Source organism: Trichechus manatus, unplaced genomic scaffold, assembly GCF_000243295.1.
Source record: "Trichechus manatus latirostris isolate Lorelei unplaced genomic scaffold, TriManLat1.0 scaffold00065, whole genome shotgun sequence".
Classification (NCBI taxonomy): domain Eukaryota; kingdom Metazoa; phylum Chordata; class Mammalia; order Sirenia; family Trichechidae; genus Trichechus; species Trichechus manatus.
Genome location: NW_004444001.1, coordinates 12,148,679 through 12,172,116, shown reverse-complemented (window position 1 = coordinate 12,172,116; position 23,438 = coordinate 12,148,679). Strand labels below are relative to the sequence as shown.

The following is a 23,438-nucleotide window of genomic DNA, read 5'->3' as shown; positions in this document are numbered from 1 at the left end:
CTTATTTAAACACTTCACACACACACACACACACAAAGGACAGTTGTTCTTGGTGTGATGGGAAGGAGAAAAGGGGAATTGCATCATGTAATCATTTTCCATCCACGCCTCAGTCTTTACTTAAAGAAAGACCCTGAATTCTTTATTGTTGGGTGTGCAGGGGACACTCTGGAGCCTCACAGGCAGGGATTTATGTGTTACTAGCAGGGGCTCGGTCATTCAAGATCGTGGTTTGAATATTCTTTTGCAAGAGATTCAAGAATCCAGTTAGTTTTTCCAGCCTATTTTAAATTTGTAGCCCTGTCGTTATCCATTCTTAGGCTGGTGCTGTGGAAGTGGCCACCACCTGTCAAATCAAGGCTTAGAAAATGGGAATGTAACGGTTTGGTGCTGCCTCTGGCTGCGTCCAGAACTTGAAACGTGCCTGCAAAGCCTTCACAGCCCTGCCAGTCTGACCTGCCAGTCTGACCTGCCATAAGCGTTCCAAAAGGCGGAGCAGTCATCAAAGCCACACCAGTTTAAAGCCAATTTAAAGTCCCGTGTGTACAACTGGTAGAAGGACATCTTCCAGTCACCACTGGAGCAGAATTAAGTGTTAAGTCAAACAAAAGTTCACAGCTCCCTTCTGTTCTCAACAGTTGTTTTTGTTTATGCTCTTGCCCTGGGAAGGTCATAAGATATTTTAAACTTTTTTGGTCCAAGAAATGATAGTGTGAAAATATTAATTAAGGGGCCTGAAATGTGCCAAGCATTGTGCTCATACAGGAAAACATAGTGTCCTCTAGGAGTTTAAAACATGCTTCTACGACATGTGTGTCTGTGATGGAGACGTAAAGATAGCTACTTGCCTAATATTTTTTAAAGACAGTATGTGTTTTGCAGAATTAAGGGGTAACAAAGTTCTCACAGCTGGTTGTACTGGAGTGTTTGAGATGGCTTCATGGAGGAAGTGGTGCTTGACCTTGAAACAGAAAGAGGGAAGGCATTGAGCGGGGTGGGGATGACACAAAGGCATGGAGATGGAAAGACACACCATTTTGCTGAGTCCAGCCAGTCAATCCATTTGACTGCAGTAGGTTCTCTGTAGGAAATTAGAGGAGGAAAAGGGAAGGAGGTGGGTAAGTGCCAAATTATGAATGTTCATCAGAAATTTGTGGGGTTTTCTGGAAAGACTCCCACCAGAAATATGTGTTAAATATCTTTATTGCTAACGGCTCTAAATCGTTTTTAAGAATGGATTTGTTTCTTTTGGGCAAGTTACCTAATCTTTCTGTGCCTTAGTTTTCTCATCTGTAAAGTAGGGGTAATAATAGTTCCTACCTCATTAGTTCAGGAGGAGGATTAAAGAAAATTATGCTTGTAAAATAATTAGTACAGTGCCTGACACATATTCAGTGCTCAGTAAATATTAGCTGTCACCATGGTCATTGTGGTCGTTGTCATCTTTTTAAACATTCTCTGAAGGTGATAGGTTACTTTTGCCAGTTTGTTAGAATGTCCTAACTCCAGCTGAGTTTACGGTGACAGTCCAGGCCACTGAAAGTGTTTTTCCCTTCTATCCATCCCCCAAGATACACACATATGCACAACTAGAAAACATGGCATTTCATGTCAGACATGTAGAACATGTAATGTAAAACAATTACAATACTTTCAAGTAAATATCTACTTTGTGAGGGGGAAAAAACACATTAAGGCAGTTCACAGAGATGGATAGAGAAAATCTATATGCTCCTTGTTCAAAAGTGAGTGTTGCTTATTGTCGTGAAGAGAGATTCAAATGTGAAATTTTGGGTAGCAAACAGAATTTCCCTGTGGATAGCCTTCTTCTTAATTAATTGCAAAAAGAGCAGATACAGAGAGGAGCCAGGAGTTCCTTTCTTTGAAATCTTTAATATTTGCTGTCCTGGCAAGGATCGGCCTCTCCTTCTTATATCCACTTGGTTGATGTTAGGCTTGTTTGTTTGCCACTAACCCTCCCTGCCACTTTCCCTCCCTTGTTAGCTGCATTGAGTCAGCCCTTGACCCATGATGACCACATGCACGATGGAATGAAATGCTACCCAGTCCTGGGCCGTCCCCGTGATCGGTTGTGGACTTGACCCTTGTGATCATAGGGTTTTGGCTGATTTTTGGAAGTAGATCACCAAGCCTTTCTTACTCATTCATCTTAGTCTGGAAGCTCCGCTGAAAGCTGTTCAGCATCATAGCAAATTGCAAGTCTCCACAGACAGACAGCTGGTGGCTGCACTCGATGGCAACTGGTTTCTACATGTAGAACCATGGAAAAGCAGCCACACCAGAGAGATGCAAAAAGCAGGAACCCTCAGCAAATGCAGTAGTTTAGCTGAAGTGGTGGCAGTGGGGTGGGAGATGGAGGGTCGAGGGTGAAGGGTACTATATGAAAATCGATTGTTTTATTGAATTTAGGAAGCTTCATTCTCAATGGTGGATATCAGTTGGTTGCATGGAGCCCTTCAGTCTCCAGTATCCTAAATTTTGCCAAACCTGCTAGAACAATAGTTCCAAAAAGAGTAGGAAATCAGGCAAATGGAGTTCCGCCATATTTGTCTTTCCCAGAAAAATCCATTGATAGTATTGTCAACTTGGCTGTCTGCTTTTTAGCAGAATAGTGCTCAGAAAGATGAAGAAATCTGAAGCCCTCAGTAGAAGGAAAGTGGTATAATAAACTATGGAATTTGTGTGTGTGTGTGTGTGTGTGTGTGTGTGTGTGTGTGTGTATGCAGGGTTGGTTTTCTCCAATAGTCTTCTCATGTTTCTGAAAATAGCCTTCTCCCTCCACAAGGAGCCAGACCCTTTAGAAAATGAAAGGGATCCAAAGATTGGTAATGAAATTTATATTTCACTTTAATCCAGTGGTACTTAAACCCGACTGCACATTGGTATCCCCTGGAGATCTTTTAAAAATATTGACAATGCCCAGGCCCCATTCCCGAAACTTCTAACTTAGCTGATCTGAATGAAGTTTATGCATAGTTTTTGTTGTTGTTGTTGTTGTTGTTTTTTAAGCTATCCCAGGTGATTCTTGTAGATAGCCAGTGGCCTGTCTTCTAGGGATGGGTAGGTACAGGTGAGGTCAGTCAAGAATTGCCTGGAGAAGTTAACCTCTGCTTAAATAGTTTGATCCATATCCTCCAACAAAGACTTGATGTATTAAGTTTTAGAAGCAATTATCCCTAAGCTTTCAGAAATTTTGAGACTTCCCCAATAATTTTTGACCTCTTAACCACATCTCCCCACCACCAATCTGCCAGTTTGTTGTACTGTGGTGGCTTGCATGTTGCTGTGATGCTGGAAACTATGCCACCTGTATTTCAAATACCAACAGGGTCACCCATGGTAGACAGGTTTCAGTGGAGCTTGCAGAGTAAGACTTATAAGGAGGAAAGGCCTCCTGGAAATCTACTTCCAAAAATTAGCCAATGAAAACCTTATGTATCACAACAGAATATTGTCCAATATAGTGCTGGAAGATGTGCCCTCTAGGTTGGAAGATACTACACGGTAGCCATAACAATGGACTCAAGCATACCAATGACCATGAAGATGCTGCAGGACGAGTAATGTTTCTTTCTGTCATACATGGAGTCACCATGAGTCAGAGTTGACTCAAAGGCAACTAACAACAATCACACTTCCAGTTCCTCCATCTGGTTTCGAGCCACACTAAACACGCTTCCCCACTGTTGGCAACCATGGGCAGCCTTCTCAGAGCTTCATAGTGCCGTGACTCCTCCAGGGGCATCCAATCTGGACCTGTCCTTTCTCTGAAGTGGTGGCTTTTCTTTATAGAAGAAGCGGTGAATATATTCTCTCTGGTCAAGAGGGTTCCCGATTCATGTCCCAGGAATTCAGACTTATCTCCCAGAGCATCCTAGGAGACAAGGGATCTCAAAAGTCTCAACTGCTTGTTAGACAGGGAGGAAATATAGCAAGTTTTGTAAGAAGTACAGAAGTTCCAAACATTCTTGGGGCAGAGAGATTTGTTCACTCATTCAGAAAATATGTGTAGCACCGTTGACTCTTACCAGGAAATGCTCCAGGCACTGGGAGATAGCCAAGACAGACAAAATCCCTGCTTCCATGGAGTGTACCTTCTAACATGGAAGGCAGATAATGAACTAGTAAACAAATGCATGTATACTATAATTTCAGGTAGTGTTAAGGACTATGAAAAAAATGAAGCGGGGGCGGGGGGATGGAGTGTTTGTGAGGGAGGAATGGCCACTTTTGAATGGATGGTCAGAGGAGACGTCTCTGGGGAGGTGACAGTTTATTAAATGTCATTGTTTTAATGTCATTTGGAGATCACAGTAAAATGAGTGAGAGAGCCACATGCTGACCTGAGGGAAAAGCATCCAGGTAGAGGGAACAGCAGGTTCAACAAGAAGCCATCTTACCTGATCTGATCTTATCCAGCCTCACTTTTAACCTGTTTCAAACATTCTTTCATTCAGTGACTTACAGAGGTTGCCGCTGTCTCGTGCCATAATTAATTTTTTTTAAAGGATGGTCCTTTTTGGAAAATTATACTTAACTTAATTGCCTCATGCTACATTTTAAAACCATTGGCTCTCCTGGGAGAGAGAGAAATTTAAGCAGAAATTTGTTCTCAGCATAATTTTTTATATGCTTAAGATCTTAAGATTGCTATAGGCCTTATCTTTCCATTCTGGAAGACCTCAGTCTTTTTAAGGTCACTCCTAAGTCCTACTTTCTCTCCTTCACTTTTGAGAATTTTGCAATATCCTCCAATCCATGTGACTTTGGCCAAAGCTCTTAATCTTTCTGGACACATGATAAGTCATGCAGAGAAAAATGCTATACTGCTTTGTGTATATCGTTTTCTTTTGAACACAATAGTACAGTGTTACTGACTCAGTCTGTGTCATGCTGTTGTGTTATGAAAAAACAAAACAAAAAACAAAACCAGCGCATCGTGGCCACTTACTGCAACGTACTGTCTTTTGTTTGTAATTTGAACCACTGGAAATTTCAAATGATTGTTTTGTTTGATGGAAGAGATGGGAGGAGAAGGAACGATGGAGGCAGAGTTGGGAATAGTGCCCTTTGCACTCTTCCTTGAGAGACTGCAACTGACACAAGTGAATACACAGGTATTGGGGATTTATTTGGAAGACAAGTTTGTGGGTGTGTATCAGGGGAGTCCATAGAGCTTCAGCCCACTACTTACACTTTTGCAAATGCATGGTCTTGACTGAGACCCCAACGCTCTGTAGAACTCTAAATCTCTCTCAGAATCTTCAAAAAGCATTGTGGTTACTCAGCGTGTACATATATGTCTTAATTCGCAGAAGTTGAAGCTCTCTAGAGGTATTCATGATAACGTTCAGCAACCAAAATGTTGTTAGCAGAAACTCCCATTCCTCATTCATTAGCTATAATATTAAATAACATTGTTACACATCTCTGGACTACAGTTAGTTTATGCAAACCAAAGGGGAGTAGTGGAGGGGAGGTATAGGGGCATGTGTAGTATAGATTCTAACGCTTTACAAAGCAAAAGCTTGCCTTTTCTCTGAAAATAAGGTGGACTAGAATTGAGGCCATTCTGCAAATAAAGGAGTTAATTCAAAGCTGAAAGTCAGAAATTATTAACCCTAAGAAAAGTATTCTTAAATGTGCAATAGAGCATTTTCTTGTCTCTGAGGAAAGTAGCAAACATCTTTCACAGAGTGGGGAGAAATGATTTTATGCAAGAGACTGATGCTCCCCAAGAAGGTTAACAGGCGGATCTCTCAGCTGCCTGTCATGTTAGGGAAAGACAAGGTAGACAGTATTGTTAAGCAGTAAAGTTGCGGTGCGATGGATTGTTTTTGTGTGTCCTTTCTCACCATGGTCTTGTAACTCCCACCCTAGTGATTCAGCGGTACTGTGCAAATAAGGTAATTGTGGACCACCAAGGGGATTGGAGAGTTTTACCATCCCACTGGGCTTGAAATGAGCCATCCCAGAGGCGGAAAGCAAAGGATCCCACCACCACCAAGGAAGAACAGCCAGGAGTGGAACATGTCCTTTGGACCCAGGATTCTTGCACTGAGAAGCTCCTGGAACCAGGAAACAGAGAGGGAGAGAGATCTAACACTGAAGACAGCGAGAAGCAGTGGTAGAAGAACAGTGGCAGGAGAGACCAGCAAGAGACAGTGCAGTGGACTTCCTGGCTCAAGGAGCAAGAAGGCATAAACTCTTCAACCTACACTTGACCCTTTGGGCCAAGGCTTACTGACAGAGTAGGGTACCACTGGGCACTTATTGGCAGAGCTAAAAGAGCTTTGTAATACTTGCTTGAGCAGGGAAGAGGTTGAGGGACCAGAGAGAGGCATGCCTGTGGCACAGCTGGGAAGAGACTATCCTGATGGAAAAACTATATCCTGAGTGTTCCTGAACCTGAATTGTAACCTGTTAGTTCCCTCATAAGTCCCGTAATCATGAGTATTGTCTGTGAGTTCTCTGTGGCCATGAATTATTGAACCCAGCAGAGAAGCAGCGAGTGCCGTGGGAAGGAAAGTAGGTGTCGGAATTCGTAAAGATGACAGACAGAGGAGGCATATCTGACCTCTGCCTCATAGGAATCAGCCTTGAGCTGTTGATCTTGATTCTCCTTCTCCCTTGTGAAGTTAGAGGAGGTCAGACGCCACCCCTACGCCATTCTTACGAAAGTCAACTAAAAACTTACCTGCTTAAAGGGTATTTCAACTTTTGGAAAGTAACTGAGACACTGACAGTTGCTCCCTCCAGCAAAAGTTTCAGATGTATTTTTAAAAAACAGCGTCTTCATTAAAATTGTTCTGCTTAAGAAACAGATTTTAACATGAAACTCAGAGCATATACCATTTGCATCCTTAGTGATTCTGTTTGAGTACAAACATCAATAATTTATAATGACCTGTGTTAGTACTTTCTGATGAGGCTTAGAATTGACATATAAGAGAGAATATAATACCTGAGTCATTTAATAATCATTTTATGTGCTTAGATTGGAAGCTTAATAGGCATTGCAACTTTGTAGTAAAAAGTCCAGCTTTCCAAGGAGGTCATAAACTCACCAACCCACGCTTGACCCAGAATTTCTTTATGTGTAGAGACTGTATACTGTTCCAGCTCTAAATATAAGTTAATTCCAAAACTCAACTTTAAAAACACATTGAAAGGTAATTTAACGAGGATTTCAAGTAGATGCAAAGTTACTTCCTCTCCACTCTATCTAGAGTGGAAATTTTATTTTAAAAATATTTGAGAATAAAGTTATCTACCAAGTTAGACCTGCCCTAGAGAATATTCAAGATACGTGCTTTCTTATTACCCTTCTGGGTAAGTGTATCAAAAAAAAAATATATATGTATATATACATACATACATATATATATGTATATGCACATACATATGCATGTATGCCCTTGAGTAGATTTTTGACTCACGGCGACCCCATGTGAGAGTAAAACTGCCCCATAGGGTTTTCTAGGCTGTAATCTTTGCAAAGCAGAACGCCAGGTCTTTCCCCCGCAGAGCCACTGGGTGGATTCATACCCTCAACATTTTGGTTAGCAGCCAAGCACTTAACCATTGCAGCACCAGGGCTCCTATGCATAAACATATATATACATGTACACACACACACATACACACACACACATACATATATATATGTTTTTTCCTTCCATGACTATGAAAGGTTTTTCTGGAAGCTGTAACTGTTCTGCAGTGGCCTACCCTACTAGCTGTTAGAAATTACATGCTCTTAAACATATCAAAGGAGATGAGAGCCCAAAGAAGGTTCCAGACCAGAAAGTTGAACAGGAGCCTACACATCCTCTGTAAAAAACTAAGAAAGTCATTGCCTTTTCTTTTTATTGTTATGTATCAGAGGGATGTTTATATCCTTACAGTCTAATAGTGAAATTACTCTTCAGAATCTGAAATGCCAGCTCTGAACTATGAACATTTTTTAAGAAGGTGTTCAAAAAAGCTCTTGACCCTTCAGCTTCCAGAAAGATGGCTATAACATTCTATCCTTCTCTGTTACATTGATCTGTGGGCCAATTTTCATCCCCCAAAATAACATCTTTCTTAATATGCTGTTTGTCCCAACCATAGGGTGGTTTGCTGCTTAGTTTGAAGATTTTTTTTCTGTGAGCAATTTTCATGTTGTGCCCCCAAATTTTTGTCCATGGAGGACCATTGAGCATTAGACAATCTCACGTGATGACAAATGCAAACCTACAGAGATGTTCATCTCCGTGAATCAATATTGTGTGAACAGTTTTAAAAGATGGGCAATTTAAAAAATTATAACAACTACTCTTCCCATTTACTAAGTACTTCTGAATTCCAGGCAAGATATCAGGCATTTGGCATTCACTGGGTACTCCCTGTAGTCCCCATAATATCCCTAGACATCTATTGATCTGCCCCATTATATTATATATATTATATTCTCTGATGTTCAGAGAAGCTAAATTTTTGTAGAAGATCACACAGCTATTAATTGGCAGAAATGGGACTCAAGCTGTGTCTGCTTTACTCTTGCCACTGCTGAAACCTCTCTGAGGATTAATGAATAAGCCGTTAGTCAATAGTTGGAGGGAAAAAGATGTAAACTCTTAGAGGATAAGACATTGAACATATATATAATATTTCCTCTGGTATTCAAAACACTGTTTTTCCCTTGCTGTTCTTATCAGAGATGGTGGTACTACTTTCCATAAATTATCTGTTGAGATTATTGTAGCTTTTGTCAATAAATCTAATGTTGTAACAATTCTGGGCATAAGATCTGTATTAGATTTAGTTTCAAATTAGTTTTAATTTACATATCTAGTAAGAGGAAAAAAAAGTCTGTTGGAAAGCCCAACAGCTCATCCACAGCCTGATGGCACTTGGTTTGACAGTTCCTCTGCCTCCTTCCTGGTGTCACCAAATATTTTCTGTTGACTTGGTGAGGGATCATGATGAATCTATGAAGAATTATAGAGCAGCGGTGGTGAAAGTGTTCATGGCAGTAATAATGATATTTTTGGACATCACTCCAAATTATCAACTCAGCTTTCTCACAGGAGACCTCCAGGGTAAACATGACCACACAACTCAAGGGGACAACTTGGACCTAGACTTTGTTCACGACACAATGTAAGATTACTTGATGTATTATGGCCTGCATCAATAGTGCATCTAGAAGAATTGATTTCATCTCTTGTGATTTCACTGTGTCGTTAGGTGTTGATCAAGAAAATCATCTCAGGTAACCTTTCCTAGAACATGATATATAAGCAATGAGCAAACTTAATAATAGCAACAGTGTATTGAACATAGTATTTGTCAGGCACTATACATAGCATAGAAACCCTGGTGGCATAGTGGTTAAGTGCTATGGCTGCTAACCAAAAGGCGCTCCTTGGGAACTCTATGGGACAGTTCTACTCTGCCCTATAGGGTCACTATAAGTCAAAATTGACTTGACAGCAACAGGTTATGAATATCATGGAGCCCTGGTGGTGCAGTGGTTGAGAGTTCAGCTGCTAACTAAAAGGTTAGCAGTTCGAATCCACCAGCTGCTCTTTCAAAACCCTATAGGGCAGTTCTACTCTGTCCTATAGGGTCAGTATGAGTCGGAATAGACTTGACAGCAGTGAGTTTGGTTTTTTGGTTTTAAACAAAGCACTTTTATTCATTTATTCATTCATTCATCCATTCATTCTTTCATTTATAAAGTACGTATTGAGTGCCTTCCATGTGCAAGGTCTCAGACTAGACTCTGGAGATACAGAGATGAACAGTCCCATCAGATGCAAAAGGTTATCCTATGTCATTATGCAGTGCTAGCCTTTGTCCCACTCAGTTCCATTTTTCCCCAAAAGGAGGATGCTGTTTTGACCTCTAAAAAGGCCTCTCTGGCTAACATAGGATGTGCGAGAAGGGAGCAAGCCCAGCCTCTGGAGTCAGATGTCCTGGTTAGAATTCTCCACTTGGCTGTTTGGCTCCTTACTGAGTGTGTAAACTGGAGCCAGGGCCTTTACCTCTTTGCGCCTCAGTTTCCTCAACTACAAAATGAAGAGAATAGTAATGCCTACCTCGTAGATTTGTGGTGAGGATTGAATTGATTAAGGTATAAAACTTAACACGGTGACTGGCACACAGAAAGTGCACGTTAGCTTTTATCATCATCATCATCATTGTTATTATTAGCAGTAGACTTCTTATATGGAGTTTTGAGTTTTCTTGATAACTAATCATACCAGACTACTCCTTGCAGTTTTCATCTGATCTTTGCACACAGGGCAGCAGTGCCATCACCTTAGCAACACTTGAGGTCACAGACCCACAGAGCCTGTGTCTCTTCCCTGTGTGATTTTTCTTATGTCTTCCCACCCCTCACCCCGGGTAAGGCCCCCTTTAGAGCAGAAAGCATCAAGAAATGAGGGGTCTGGATAAACAGGAAGTGTCCCCATTCTGCAGCCACTGTAGGTGGAAGTGGGAGATGAAGCCTAAGGAAGTTGTTGATGTTGACTGAGGTACTGGAAAGAGAAGCAGCCTGAATGGAAAAGCAGGTATAGAACCTCTCTCCCTGCCCAGCTTGAATTCAGAAGAGTGTCCAGGGTTCAGTGCCTCAGTGGCTCCTATCTCAGAATAAAGCCCAAGTCATTGCTGTGGTCCTCAAAACCCATCAGACCTTGCCTCAGCCTCCTTGCTGACCTTATCTCCTGCATGTCTTCTCACCTGAGACCCAGCTCTAACCACCTGGCTCCCTGCACATGCTACGCATCCTCCTTACTTTGCATTTGCTTTGCTCTCTGCTCAGAATGCTCTTCCTCCCAGTGTGGACCTGACTTCCTCCTCGGGTATCACAGAGCCCTTCATTGTCCACCATATCTGAACTAGTACACGCCGCTGGCCATTCTCCATCCCTCACCCTGCCTTATTTGTCATCATAGCACTCATCACAAGGTGACATTCGATGTGTTTGTTCGTTTGTTCATTGTCTGTCTCCACCCATTAGAACCTGTGCTTCATGAGGGCAGGGACTTTTCTCTTTGTCCACTGCTGTGTCCCTAGAGACTAGCATATGGAGAAGATATGTGTGGAACAAACGAATGATAGACTCCAATGCTCAATACCCTAGAATGTGCTATTAGACCACCTTCTTTGAAAGGGATGGTCTACAGTTTTTCATATCCAAGGTCAGTTTTAATAAGCGCTCCGAGAGAGGTATACATGGCAGAATACAGAGTTTTTAGGGCAAGATTCCCATTAAGGAAAAGAGAGGTTGAGCTCAGAATGCAGTTCTTGAAAATATTTGAACACCTCTGAGTGGGAATTTTAAATGGGGTCATAGACTGGTTTCACCACAGTAATGCTGAACTATAACTGTAAGACTCTCACTATTGACCTTCAGTGCCCATTTCAACTTTATCACTGTGGAGATAGGTGAAAATTAGAGTAAGTATCCAAGCTGAGCTAAATTTTTCTTTTCCTTAATGGGCATCTTACCCCAGAAGCTTTGTATTCTGCCCTGTATACCTACTGCTGATTGCTTATTAACTCGTATCATAAAACTAGTAAATAATTCTGTGATACTTAAAAAAAAAAAAAGCTAAAAGGCCTACCATTCATTGCCTGAATGAATAAGCAGTAAATCTGAATTATTAACGAGAAGGATAGTAGATGGTCTACTTTGTATTCTCACTTTGTAAGGAGATAGTCCATACTTTATAGCACTCAGCAAAATAATATTCTATGTTTAAGTAACTCTCAGCATATTATTGGCAACGATTAACATTTGTGTAGCCTCAGAAGATTTGAACCCTCTTTCAGTGAATGATTCCTCATGCTACCCCTTTCATGTAGGTGGGAAGTCATACTCTCTTTGTGAGAAATTCAGGTTAGAAGGGTTCTCCAAATTAGGTTCCAAATCAATACCCATTACCTGTTGCTGTCAAATCGATTCTGACTCATAGTGACCCTATAGGACAGAGCAGAACTGCCCCACAGGGTTTTCAAGGCTGAAATCTTTACAAAAAGCAGACTGCCACATCTTTCTCCCTCAGAGTGGCTGGTGGATTTGAATCACCAACCTTTTGGTTAGCAGCTGAGCACTTAACCACTGTGCCACCAGGGCTCCTTCCAAATCAGCAGAGAATAAAAATAAGTAAAAATTATTTATGATTTTCCTCATACGTCAAAAAAAAAAAAAAGATACCAGTGTAGGTTATGGGACTGTTGGGATATAGGTGATGAATAAATGTAAGCTATTATAATGGGTGGTGCAATGGTTAACATGCTTCGCTGCTAACTGAAAGGATGAAAGTTAGAGTCCAGCCAGAGGTGCCTTGGAACAAAGGCCTGGTGATCTACTTCTGAAAAATCAGCCATTGAAAACCCCATGAAGAACAGTTTTACTCTGACACACGTGAGGTCACTCTGAGTTGGAATTGATTTATTACATAATAATAAAAAACTTTTATTATTATTACATATATGTACAATATGTATGTATATTATAATGTATAGCATTTGTGAGGCCTCTCATCCTCTCATTCCCCATTTAACACACATAATGGAGCATTTGGTATATAGTAGGCACTGCTTTGGAGCCCTGGTGGCGCAGTGGTTAAGAGCTATGGCTGCTAACCAAAAGGTTGGCAGTCCAAATCCACCAACCACTCCTTGGAAACTCTATGGGGCAGTTCTGCTGTGTCCTGCAGGGTTGCTACGAGTCGGAATTGACTCGACGGCAATGGGCTTGGGTTTGGTAGGCACTGCTTCTGCCTCTGGGAATTCAGAAATGAGAGGCATGTTTCCTGCCCTCAGGGAGTTTGGTCTAAGCTATTGAAGGAGTGAAAGTGGTAAGTAGACACTTAAGAGTTTAGAAAGTACCATGGTTTGAGTAAGCCCAACATACTATGGAAACTTATAAGAGGGTGGTCTGGGATAATGAGGGAAGACTTCCCCAAGGAGATAATGGTTGAGGTACAGATTTACAGGTGAGTGGATGTTCACCAGGTGAAGAAGAGATGGGAATAGGATAGGGTATTTCTGAGAGAGAGAAGATCCTGTACCAAAGCAGAAATGCCAGAGGGAGTGGAGAATTCTGGGAAGTGGAGCTCTGGGTAGATGTGAGATTATACAGAAATGCCAGAGAGAGTAGAGAATTCTGGGAAGTGGAACTCTGGGTAAATGTGAGATTGTACAGAGATACCAGAGAGTGAAGAATTTTAGGAAGTGAGGTTCTGGTTAGATGTAAGATTATACAGAAATGCCAGAGAGAGTGGAGAATTCTGGGAAGCGGAGCTCTGGGTAGATGTGAGACTATACAGAGATACCAGAGAGTGGAGAATTTTGGGAAGTGAAGCTCTGGGTAGATGTGAGATTATACAGAAATGCCAGAGAGAGTGGAAAATTCTGGGAAGTGGAGCTCTGGGTAGATGTGAGATTATACAGAAATGCCAGAGAGAGTGGAGAATTCTGGGAAGTGGAGCTCTGGGTAGATGTGAGGCTGGAGTCACATCATGAAAGAGTCTGGAGATTATGCTGTGGTCCAAATATATTGGGCCATGGGAAGCATTTAAGCAGGGGCGTGACTATCTGACTGATAGGACTGAAAGTTCTTTCTGGTTGTAGTATAAAGTGTGGCTATATGAAGGGTAGCACTGCAAAGAGGGGAGCAGGGAGTAGGAAGCTGCAGCAGTCCCAGCCAGAGATGATGAGGGCTTGTGAAACTCAATGGTAGAGTTCAAATATCCTGGAGTTATGTTTACTGCTTTCTAAGTTATTCCTCTGTCTTTTCGCTTTAAAGAGGAGGAAATCACAATAGAAAAGCAGGCATCTTGAGAATGCCATTAAGTTGCCATTCAGCCAGGTTTTTGGAGGGTGGGGCATATATATTAGCCCTAAACCAAGGATACTGTATTCAGCAAGTACATTCAATTCAGCAGGCATATACTGATTGTCTTCTAGAGTCGGAAGTCTAAAATCAGGAATACAAACCTTGGTCCTTTCCATGGGGAATCACTTAGTCTGTAGGGGAGGGAGGCAAGCTTACAGTCACAAGTGGATGTCCTTTATCCAAAAAATTACTCCCTGATGCTTCCCCAAATTTCTAACAACTTGGAAATAGAAATTCCATGATGTCAAAATGGTGAACCTAGAATATCCTGGGTCCCTTCTGAGAGTAAATTTTTTCCTAGGGACAAAAATTCCTTGAGTTTACCATATACAAAGCAGAGGGAGAGAAAAAATTGCTGTATGTTCTTGTCATTAACTGTTGCCATCATGCCTATCAGTCTTGCCCCAGTGCGGTGGTCTACTTTAGTAGATGCTGAATAAATGTTGGATTAGGGAATGACTAATGGTGCTTGAGTTTGTTGCTGGCTTTGTTTTAAGCAGCAGAATGGAGGAAGAGGGGGAGGAGGGGGCTTACCCCTCCACCTAGAAGGACATGTTCCAGAAGTTGTGCATATCACTTCCTTTCAGATTCAGCTGGTTAGAACATGGGCACCTAGACCATCTGGCTGCAAGAGAGGGTGACAAATACTGCTTTTTTCCTAGGTGGTCCTGTACCCAGGCAAAAATCAGGATTTTATTATAAACAGAAGAGGAAGGTCGATATTGAGGAACAGCTGGCAATTTCTAGTACAAGTGACAAGTGTACCCTTTAAATAAATAACTTGAGAACTCAAGTCCCAAAGTTCACATAAGCTAAATAATGGCCCAGAAGGCGTTAATGAGTCCTCAAAGCACACAGTCTTAGGAGAAGTTTATCAAGATTTCATAAAAAGGGTAGGCTTTGATGTGGGGTTTGAAAGGCATGGCAGGCACTAGGCACTCTCCAGTCTGGCTTGCTCCCTTCTAGGTCAGCTGGTGAGCTTAGGGCCCTGCAGGCTGCTTCTCCAGTTTCACCTCTGTGCCTTGGCACTTGCGGTTTTTCCATACTAAGTGAGCAAAACCCCATACCTACCCCACTTTTTGAACTGCTACCTGCTACTTGAGTAGTTCTCTCATTTGCAGATAGATCTTTATTAGCAGATGATAAGACCATTTATAATCAGATCCAGAGTACCATTCAGATCCTTCACAGCCATTAGGTGGGACTTGAGTTATGTAGAATAAGCCAACAAGTTTCTGTCCATGTGGGTACTAAGATGTCTTGAACCTTCCTCCAACCTTAATAGATACAGAAGAGCTCATGATACAGCTGTGGGGATGGGCTGTGGGGAGACAGAAGGTGCACTGAACCAGGAGGCAGAAGTGCTGGGTACAGGTCTTCAGGCTGCTGAGACTTTGGGAGAGGTAATCTCTCTGGCTATCTATTGGAATGAACCACCTGTAGATAGGTAGTGGGCATCATGAATAGGGAATGGGCTTTAAAGCCAGACCAATCTTAATTGTAAATTACTGTAACACTTACTAGCTTTGCAGTCTTGGCAAGGTTTCTGTATCTTTGAGTAGCAGTTTTCTCATCAGTGAAGTGGTTATGATAATGCTACTCTTCAGATTGTTGTAAGAGTGGAATAAGAACGCACAGAAGCACATAGGCACTCAATAAATGACTGTTATTTTTCTCACCCTCTCACCCCTAAATTTTGAAGATGAAAATATCTTAAATTCAACTGAATCTATTAATGAGATTTAACTCTGTTAAAGACACAGCAGTTCTGCCACATTGAAGAGCATATATTAGCCACATCTACAAAATGATACGTCATTTTCTAAAATCCACATAACTTTCGAGTAAAATTCCTGTATGGGACATCATCCATTTTAGCCGAGAAACTGAGTAAAAATCTATCAAGTTCCAGGCTGCAAAAAAATGATTACTATTAGTGATATTCTCCCATGAGATCTTTAAAACTGATGATACATTTGCTTCCTTTGGGTCAACACTGTGGCAAAAATCAAAAACTGTAAGAGCAACTGTTTATTTGCCAGCACTGAGGAGAGAGAAACTAGCAGCAATTTGTATTAGGTCAACTAAGAGATTACTTTGGAGGAAATATGAATCAGCCTTTATTCTTTTTTTTTTTTCAAATGTTGGAAAACAAAGTTTTCCATTGACTTTGCTGAGCCAGGACAGTATGTGCTTCTCATTGAATCCTCCTTTTAATTTGTGTTACAGAATGGAAGCTCTGAGCACAAAAATTTAATAAAGACTTCTGGATGGTGTTCCAGCTCCAGATTCTTTCTTGTACGTGGAAGTGAGATAAACTCAAAAGTACTTTAAGCTCTTGAATTCTAAATGAGCCCAGTATGATAGACCCTGAATGCCTCAACTTTCTCTTGAACCTTCTACTTGATTCACCTATGCAATTATTCTAGGCAATTATCATCATTACCCAGGCTTAGAACATTTACTCATCAACCCTTTTTATTGACTTCACACTTTAGCAAAGACAAATCTCTTCAGTTCTTTCTTCTACTACGTCCAAGTTAAAAAACTGTTTATAAGAACCTAATATGAATGGAGCACCATGTAACCCCCAGAGCATAAAAAATCTCATTACCCCAAAATCTTAAAATCTAGCAGGGCTGTAGTTTGGGGCTTATTCTAGCCTCCATGGCTCCAGAAAGTCTAGAATTCATGAAAATTTTAAAATTTCTCCCTCTTGATCAGAATTCTACTATAGAATCTTTGATCAAAATGTTCTGTAATGGTAGCTGGGAACCATCCAGTTCTTCTGGTCTCATGGTAAAGAGACAGTTGTTCATGGAGGCAATTGGCCACATATTCCATTTTCTCTTCCCACTCCTGACTCTCCTTCCTCTGTTGCTCTAGGTGAGTAGAGACCAATTGTTGTACCCTAAGATAATCTTTAAACCTTAAATCTAAAATCTAAAATATCCCCTGAAATAAAACCAAAAACTTGTAATAAGTATCTTCCTTGAGCATTATGCTCTTTTAAGAGCTATCTATATGGGATCAAATTGACAACAGCAACTTGAAACATTAGATAGGAACCTTAGAGGGCAGTGAGTTTATCTTACTGGGGGAGGAACAACTCAGAAAAGGAGGGTAAGAATGGTTGCATAATTCAAAGACTGTAATCAGTATCACTGAAACGTACATGTAGGAACTTGAATTGATGTATGTTTTTACTGTGTATATTCTGAACAACAATAAAAATAAAATATTTTTTAAAAAATCTAGCAGGGCTCAATAGTGTAAATGCCAGGAGAAAGGTGCAAGCTCAGTAACATGGGTCTTCCAGGAAGGATTACTCCTTTCCAGTTGGATGAATGAGAACCAGCTTCATCTAAAAGGTAACATTTTAAGGTTGGAAGTTACTAAATGGCCACCTGTGATCCAGATCCCTAAGTGGGTTTAATGTGATCTGCACAGTGTTGTTTCATTAAATTGAATTATTTGCTAGCCTTGAAAAACTGGGGAGATTTTACATTTAAAATCCACATCCCATAAAGGGAAAGGAGGAGATTGCCGACACATTGTGGGGATTGCAACCAATGTCACAAAACAATTTGGGTATAAATTTTTGAATGAGAAACTAATGTGTGCTATAAATTTTCACCAAACACACACACACACAGACACACAGACACACAGACACACAGACACACACAGACACACACACACACACACACTCACGACTCTTTTCAAAGATTAGCAGAGCTGCCATCACTGGACCTGCATTCCACATGGCAACAATTGGCTCAAGATGACCTGGATTGGTTATTTTCAAGAAGCATGCACTCTCCAGTCCCCCCACACACCATTGTCTTAGACTTGGCCTACGTCCCCATTTGTGTAACGTACCTGTGGGTGTTTGAGTTTGTAACTCCTGTTTAGATGAACCTTTAGGATGGGAACAGTTTTGATAGATATAGCTAAGTGATGCTGTTCTAAGTGTAGGAAAATGTATGTGAATAAGCAAAGGGATAAGAAGGTTTACTCAAGAAAGAACAAGCATTCTTGCATCCCTGAAAGGTAGAGTATACAGGCTGATGTGAAAAATATTTAACAGTCAGTAAGGTACTGACACTGACTGTGGCAATGGAAACTGAATCCTGGGTGTACCTTGCTGTGCCACACATTAACCCTTTGGTTGCTGGATTGTAGGGAGGTCTGATGAGACTCAGGGGAGAGTCTAGTGTGGTAGTGGGGACTCAGGCAGCTTGGGAGCAGCAGCTGTTTATTAACCAGTATGGATATCTTTCGCTATATTCATAATCAGCATGGCAGTAACAGTGTGGACTGTTCCGGGTACATGCAGGGAGCAGTGGAAGGTAATGCTGTAGAGCGAGGATCGCTCATGCTATGGATGACCTTGAGCACCAGCCAAAGCATTTGCAATTAATTCTGTGAACCATGGGGAATCACCAGAGTGTTAAAAGCCATAACTTAGGAAAATTGCGTTGCTCCAGGATTGCAGCTTGGATAGGAGAAAGGAGAACACAGGAACAGGAAAATCGGGAGGCGGTTGCAATTCTTTTAACAACTATGTCTCCATTTTTTTTTTTTTTTTGGTGATCTCTCTTCCTTCATCCTACACTGAAACTCTGTAGGGTGGACTGGAAAGAATATTGGACTAGAAGTCAGAAAATAGGGCTCAAGTTTTCAGGTCCGTGTGGGCAAGACTCCCTTTGCTCATCTATGAAATGGTGATAAGGGCAATGTTGATCTCCCAGAATTATGGTGAGGATTAAGTGAAACAACATTTTGGATGGTCTTCATGGCCTGTATTATCATCCCCTGACTACATTTCTGCAGACTTCTCAACATCAGGCTTTCTCCGTCTCTTTGCCATTGATCAGCTTTGATTTTACTAAATTTATTTCCAGTCTTGGATTCCTCCAGAACTTCCCACTATATTTTGTCTCCTTAGTTGAGGTTTTGGAGTCCCTGGGTGGTGCAAACAGTTAACGTGCTCAGCTGCTAACCGAAAAGTTGGAAGTTCAAGTCCACCCATAGATGCCTTGGAAGAAAGACCTGGTGATCTACTTCCAAAAATCAGCCATTGAAAACCCTATGGAGCACAGTTCTACTCTGACACACACAGGGTCACCATGAGTTGAAGTCAACTCAACAGCAGTTGGTAGTTGAGCTTTTAAATCAGGATTTCAAAGTTGGAAAGGGTTTTAGAGGCAATTAAAGACGCCTAGTTGATGTAGCCATCTCCCCTCCAGTACTTCAGCCTCTGCTTGACTTCCTCCAGTGATGGAGCCCTCCCTCCTTACTGACACCCTTTTCATTATTATTTGTGTTTTTTTCTACAACCCTGTAACTCCAAACCCCTTTCATGGTAGTAGTGTACCCTATAAGCCAACAGAGCAAATCTGTTTTTTCTTGGCCATAAAAAGACTTTTATTCTTTGAAGGCGGCTGTTGGGTCCTCACCCAACTTCCAGATCCTCTCTTTTCCAGGCTAAATCCCAAATTTCTCCAATTTATTCTTTATATGACATAGTAAGTTCCTTCTTCCCATCTTGCAGGTCTGCCCTACTTATGCCATACTTCATAGTATCAGCCAGCTTTTCTTCCCCTCTGTCACCCTCATGCAGCAGTTCTGCACTTGGCCATTTTGGTCTCATTCCACCCTAGACTGTGCTGAAAGAGCACCCCTACCCCCATTCACCCTCACTTGCCTTTCCCCCTCCCTTAATTCACACTTCTCACATTTTGTGCTGAGAAGTAGGCTAGTTTGTCTAAGATAAGAGTTCATGTTCACTAGGGTCATTGATGCAGGATCTCAATGATTATTTATCAGAAACCCATATGTGGCTGTAATAATAGTTAGCATTTATTGAGCACTTACTGCTTGCCAGCCTCTGTATTGAAATGTTTTACCTACGTCATCCCGTGGAATCTTCCTAACCCCATCTGAAGTAAGTGCTATTAGCATCATCCCTGTCTCACGGTTGAGGAAAGTGAAATTAAGGAACTGCCCCACTCAGGCAGCCAGAAGTGGCAGAACTGGGACCCAGACCCAGGTGGCCTGGCTCAGAGCCTGTGTTCCGATTCACTGCCCTGGGCCTTCTCTCAACATCTTTGTTTGCCGCCTGTTGCCGAGGGCTCTTTCGTTTGTTTATTCGTTAGATAATTACTTTAGGGCTTTCACGGGATTTAATAGAAAGTGTAATTACTGTTACAATTACTGTAATACATGAAGACTTCTTTCCTTCCTCCTGCTTTTTTAAAAATAGCTGCTAAAGTCACAGGCTGGCCACCATCATCTTTCAGGAAGATTTCCAATAGAGAATATTAGGAGGTGTCTTAGTCATCTAGTGCTGCTATAACAGAAATAGCACAAGTGGATGGTTTTAACGAAGAGAAGTTTATTTCCTCACAGTCAAAGTAGGCTAAAAGTCCAAATTCAGGGTGTCACCTCCAGGGGAAGGCTTTCTCTCTCTGTTGGCCTTCTCATCAGTGTTCCCCCGGACCAGGAGCTTCTCGGCGCAGGGACCCCTGCCCAAAGGACGCGCTCTGCTCCTGGCACTGCTTTCTTGGTGGTATGAGGTCCCCCTGTCTCACTGCTTACTTATGTCTTTTATATCTCAAGACATTGCCTCAGGATACAATCCAATCTTGTAGACTGAGTCCTGCCTTACTAACACAACTGCCGTCCATCCTCCCTCATTAACATCATAGAGGCAGGATTTACAATTTATAGGAAAACCACAGAATACCAGGAATCATGGCCCGGCCAAATCGATACACACATTTTTGGGGGGACATAATTCAATCCACGACAGGAGGTGATCCGAAGAGAGGTGGTTACTCGAACCCTAAGCATTGCAAGGCATCTCCTCAGTACTCCTCACCCCCTTCCTTGTTCTGTTCTTGTCCATAGCACTTATCTTCTAATATAACTATATAATTGACTTACTTACTTTGTTTATTATCTGTATCCCCCCATGAAAATGTAAGCTCCACGAGGACAGGAATTTTTGTCTGTTTTGTTTAGTGCTGAATTCACAGCTTGATACGGAATAGGAGCACAAGTATATGTTGAATGAATGAATGAATGATACAATAATAAAACAGTCCTATTTTTTAGAATAATTTATTTTATTTGTTTGTCGTTGTTGAGAATATACACAGCAAAAACATAACACCAATTCAAGTTTCTACCTGTATAAGTCAGTGACATTGATTACATTCTTGGAGCTGTGCAACCATTCTCACCCTCCATTTCTGAGTTGTTCCTCCCCCATTAACATAAACTAGCTGCCCGCTAAGGTTCCTATCTAATCTTTTGAGTTGCTGCTGTCAATTTGATCCTGTATAGAAAGATCATATTGCCTTTTGAACTTAGATATTTGAGCTTTGAGGTTTATTGTTCTCGACCACCACCATTACCCCCTCACCTGTATTCTCTAGCTAATGTCCCCTGAGACTTGAAGCCTCAGCTCACCAGGAATTTGATTCCTTCAGGGACCTGAGCTGATCCTCTAGGCACATAGGCCCCTCCTCTGTATTTCCTTAATACCTTGTGCTTTTCTTTAACATTGTACTTAGTGCATCATATGTATGACAATAAGACATGTTTGTGAACATCTCCTCCACTAACCCTAAGCTCTTTAAATGCGGGATGCTGTCTTCTTCATGTTTCTTTTTCCAGCGCCAAGCACAGTGCTTGGCATACAGTAGGTGCTGATGAGTTATAATTAATAAATAGTTGATTAATGAATTAAAACTACTGTTTCTCTAAATGGGTATTTGGGACCACAGGGTAGGCGCAAGCCAGCTCTGAGTGAGTGTAAGAAACAGAAGTTGCCATTTGGGAGGTGGAGGTTCTTTTTTCAGTCAGTATTTAAGGAATGCTTCTTATGTACCATGTCCTGTTCTAGGTATAGGAGTACATCAGCGAACAAAGCAGAAATCCCTGCCTATGGAATATTATAGCAGAAGGAGAGAGATAATAAGCAGGATAATAAGTTATATAGTATGCTAGGAGTACTGTGGAGAAAAAGAAAAAATAGGGCAGGGTGTAGGGGATTATGAGTGGGAGGGGGACTTGAAATTTTCAAGAAGGAGGCCAGGTTAGGCCTTATTGAGAAAGTGACATTAGAGTAAAGACTTAAGGAGACTTCCAGAAACATTTACTGACTTTCTACAATGAGCTAGGAACTGTGCTCAGGGCTGAGAATTCCAAAATAGAGCTCACTAGTGCGAATACGGTCATGTCAACCAGAGTATGATAAATGTGAGAGTAGTCAAAGTAAAATGTGAATAGAGAGAGCCAACTTTCAAAATGTTATATAATGTTGCATCACAATCCTCATCCTCACCTCTTTTTACCCTCCCCCTGCCCTTTTCTACATTGCCTCATTGCCTTTAAAATTGCCTACAGTGCTAGGAGGAAAGGTAACTCTGGAACATGGTGCATTTATTTGGAAGGGTTGCAAAGTGTAATTCTCTGGAGTTTTAGGAACCTTGAGGATGTTACAGAATAATCACTGGTCCAGGAGTATCGGTTAGCCTCTGCACTCAGTCACATACACTGCTACTGCTGAGCTGGAATTACTGGAGGAGAAATGCGCTGAGCAAGTTAAGGAGAAGGTGATTTAAATTGAACCGTCTGCTGACTGCTCTCGTCGTTTGGCTGTTTGGACATGGAAAGAAGCCAACCATGGAGCTGCACAGCCCCCTCAGATGTCACACTGGTATTGACATGCTGCCTATTTCTCACCACATTCCCTTTCATCTGGTGGCATTTTGCACACAACGGTTCTGCTCTGTGGCATGCTGGCTTGTCTATAGCACACTTCCATCACTGCCTCTGGTAGTGTCTGTAAATGCTCCCTCTTGCTACCTCAGCAACATGGACTGAGCCCCTCGGCTTACCAGGAGGGGTGCCAGGTGCACAAAATGGCGCTCTGTGAATGAGAAGGCCGCCAGTTGAGAACTGGACTACACCCTGGTTGTGGGAGCCAGTGACTTCTGCACAATTCCTGGACAGTTAGCTTCATTCCTTCATATTGAATTGGTTTAACTGAGTTCAGTGCCTTGATGAGCTCATGAACCAACATAAATTTTCATCCTGCTCTTGGCCCCTCGCCAGGAGCTGTCTGCGGAGACATATTTTCAGCTCCCTGGCTAAAAGAACCACGTTGAAGACACATGAGGAAATGCTCGCGATCGCTAGCCATTAGAGAAATGCAGATTAAAACCACAATGAGATACCATCTCACCCCGGCATTACTGGCACGAATCTAGAACACTGAAAATAGGAAATATTGGAGGGGCTGTGGGGAGATCGGAAATCTTATGCACTGCTGGTAGGAATGCAAAATGATGCAACCATTTTGGAGAATGATATGGCACTTCCTTAGAAAGCTAGAAATAGACATACCATACGATGCAGCAATCCCATTCTTAGGAATATATCCTAGAGAAATAAGAGTCGTCACTCGAATAGACATATGCACACCTATGTTCATGGCAGCATT

General features: G+C 41.7%; 1 protein-coding gene across 3 annotated transcripts in view; it reads left to right on the top strand.

Moving 5' to 3' along the window:
- The window catches only part of RCAN2 (regulator of calcineurin 2), a 356,048-nt gene that overhangs the window by 239,213 nt on the left and 93,397 nt on the right, over nt 1–23,438 (top strand). The gene's annotated exons all lie outside the window — the stretch shown is intronic.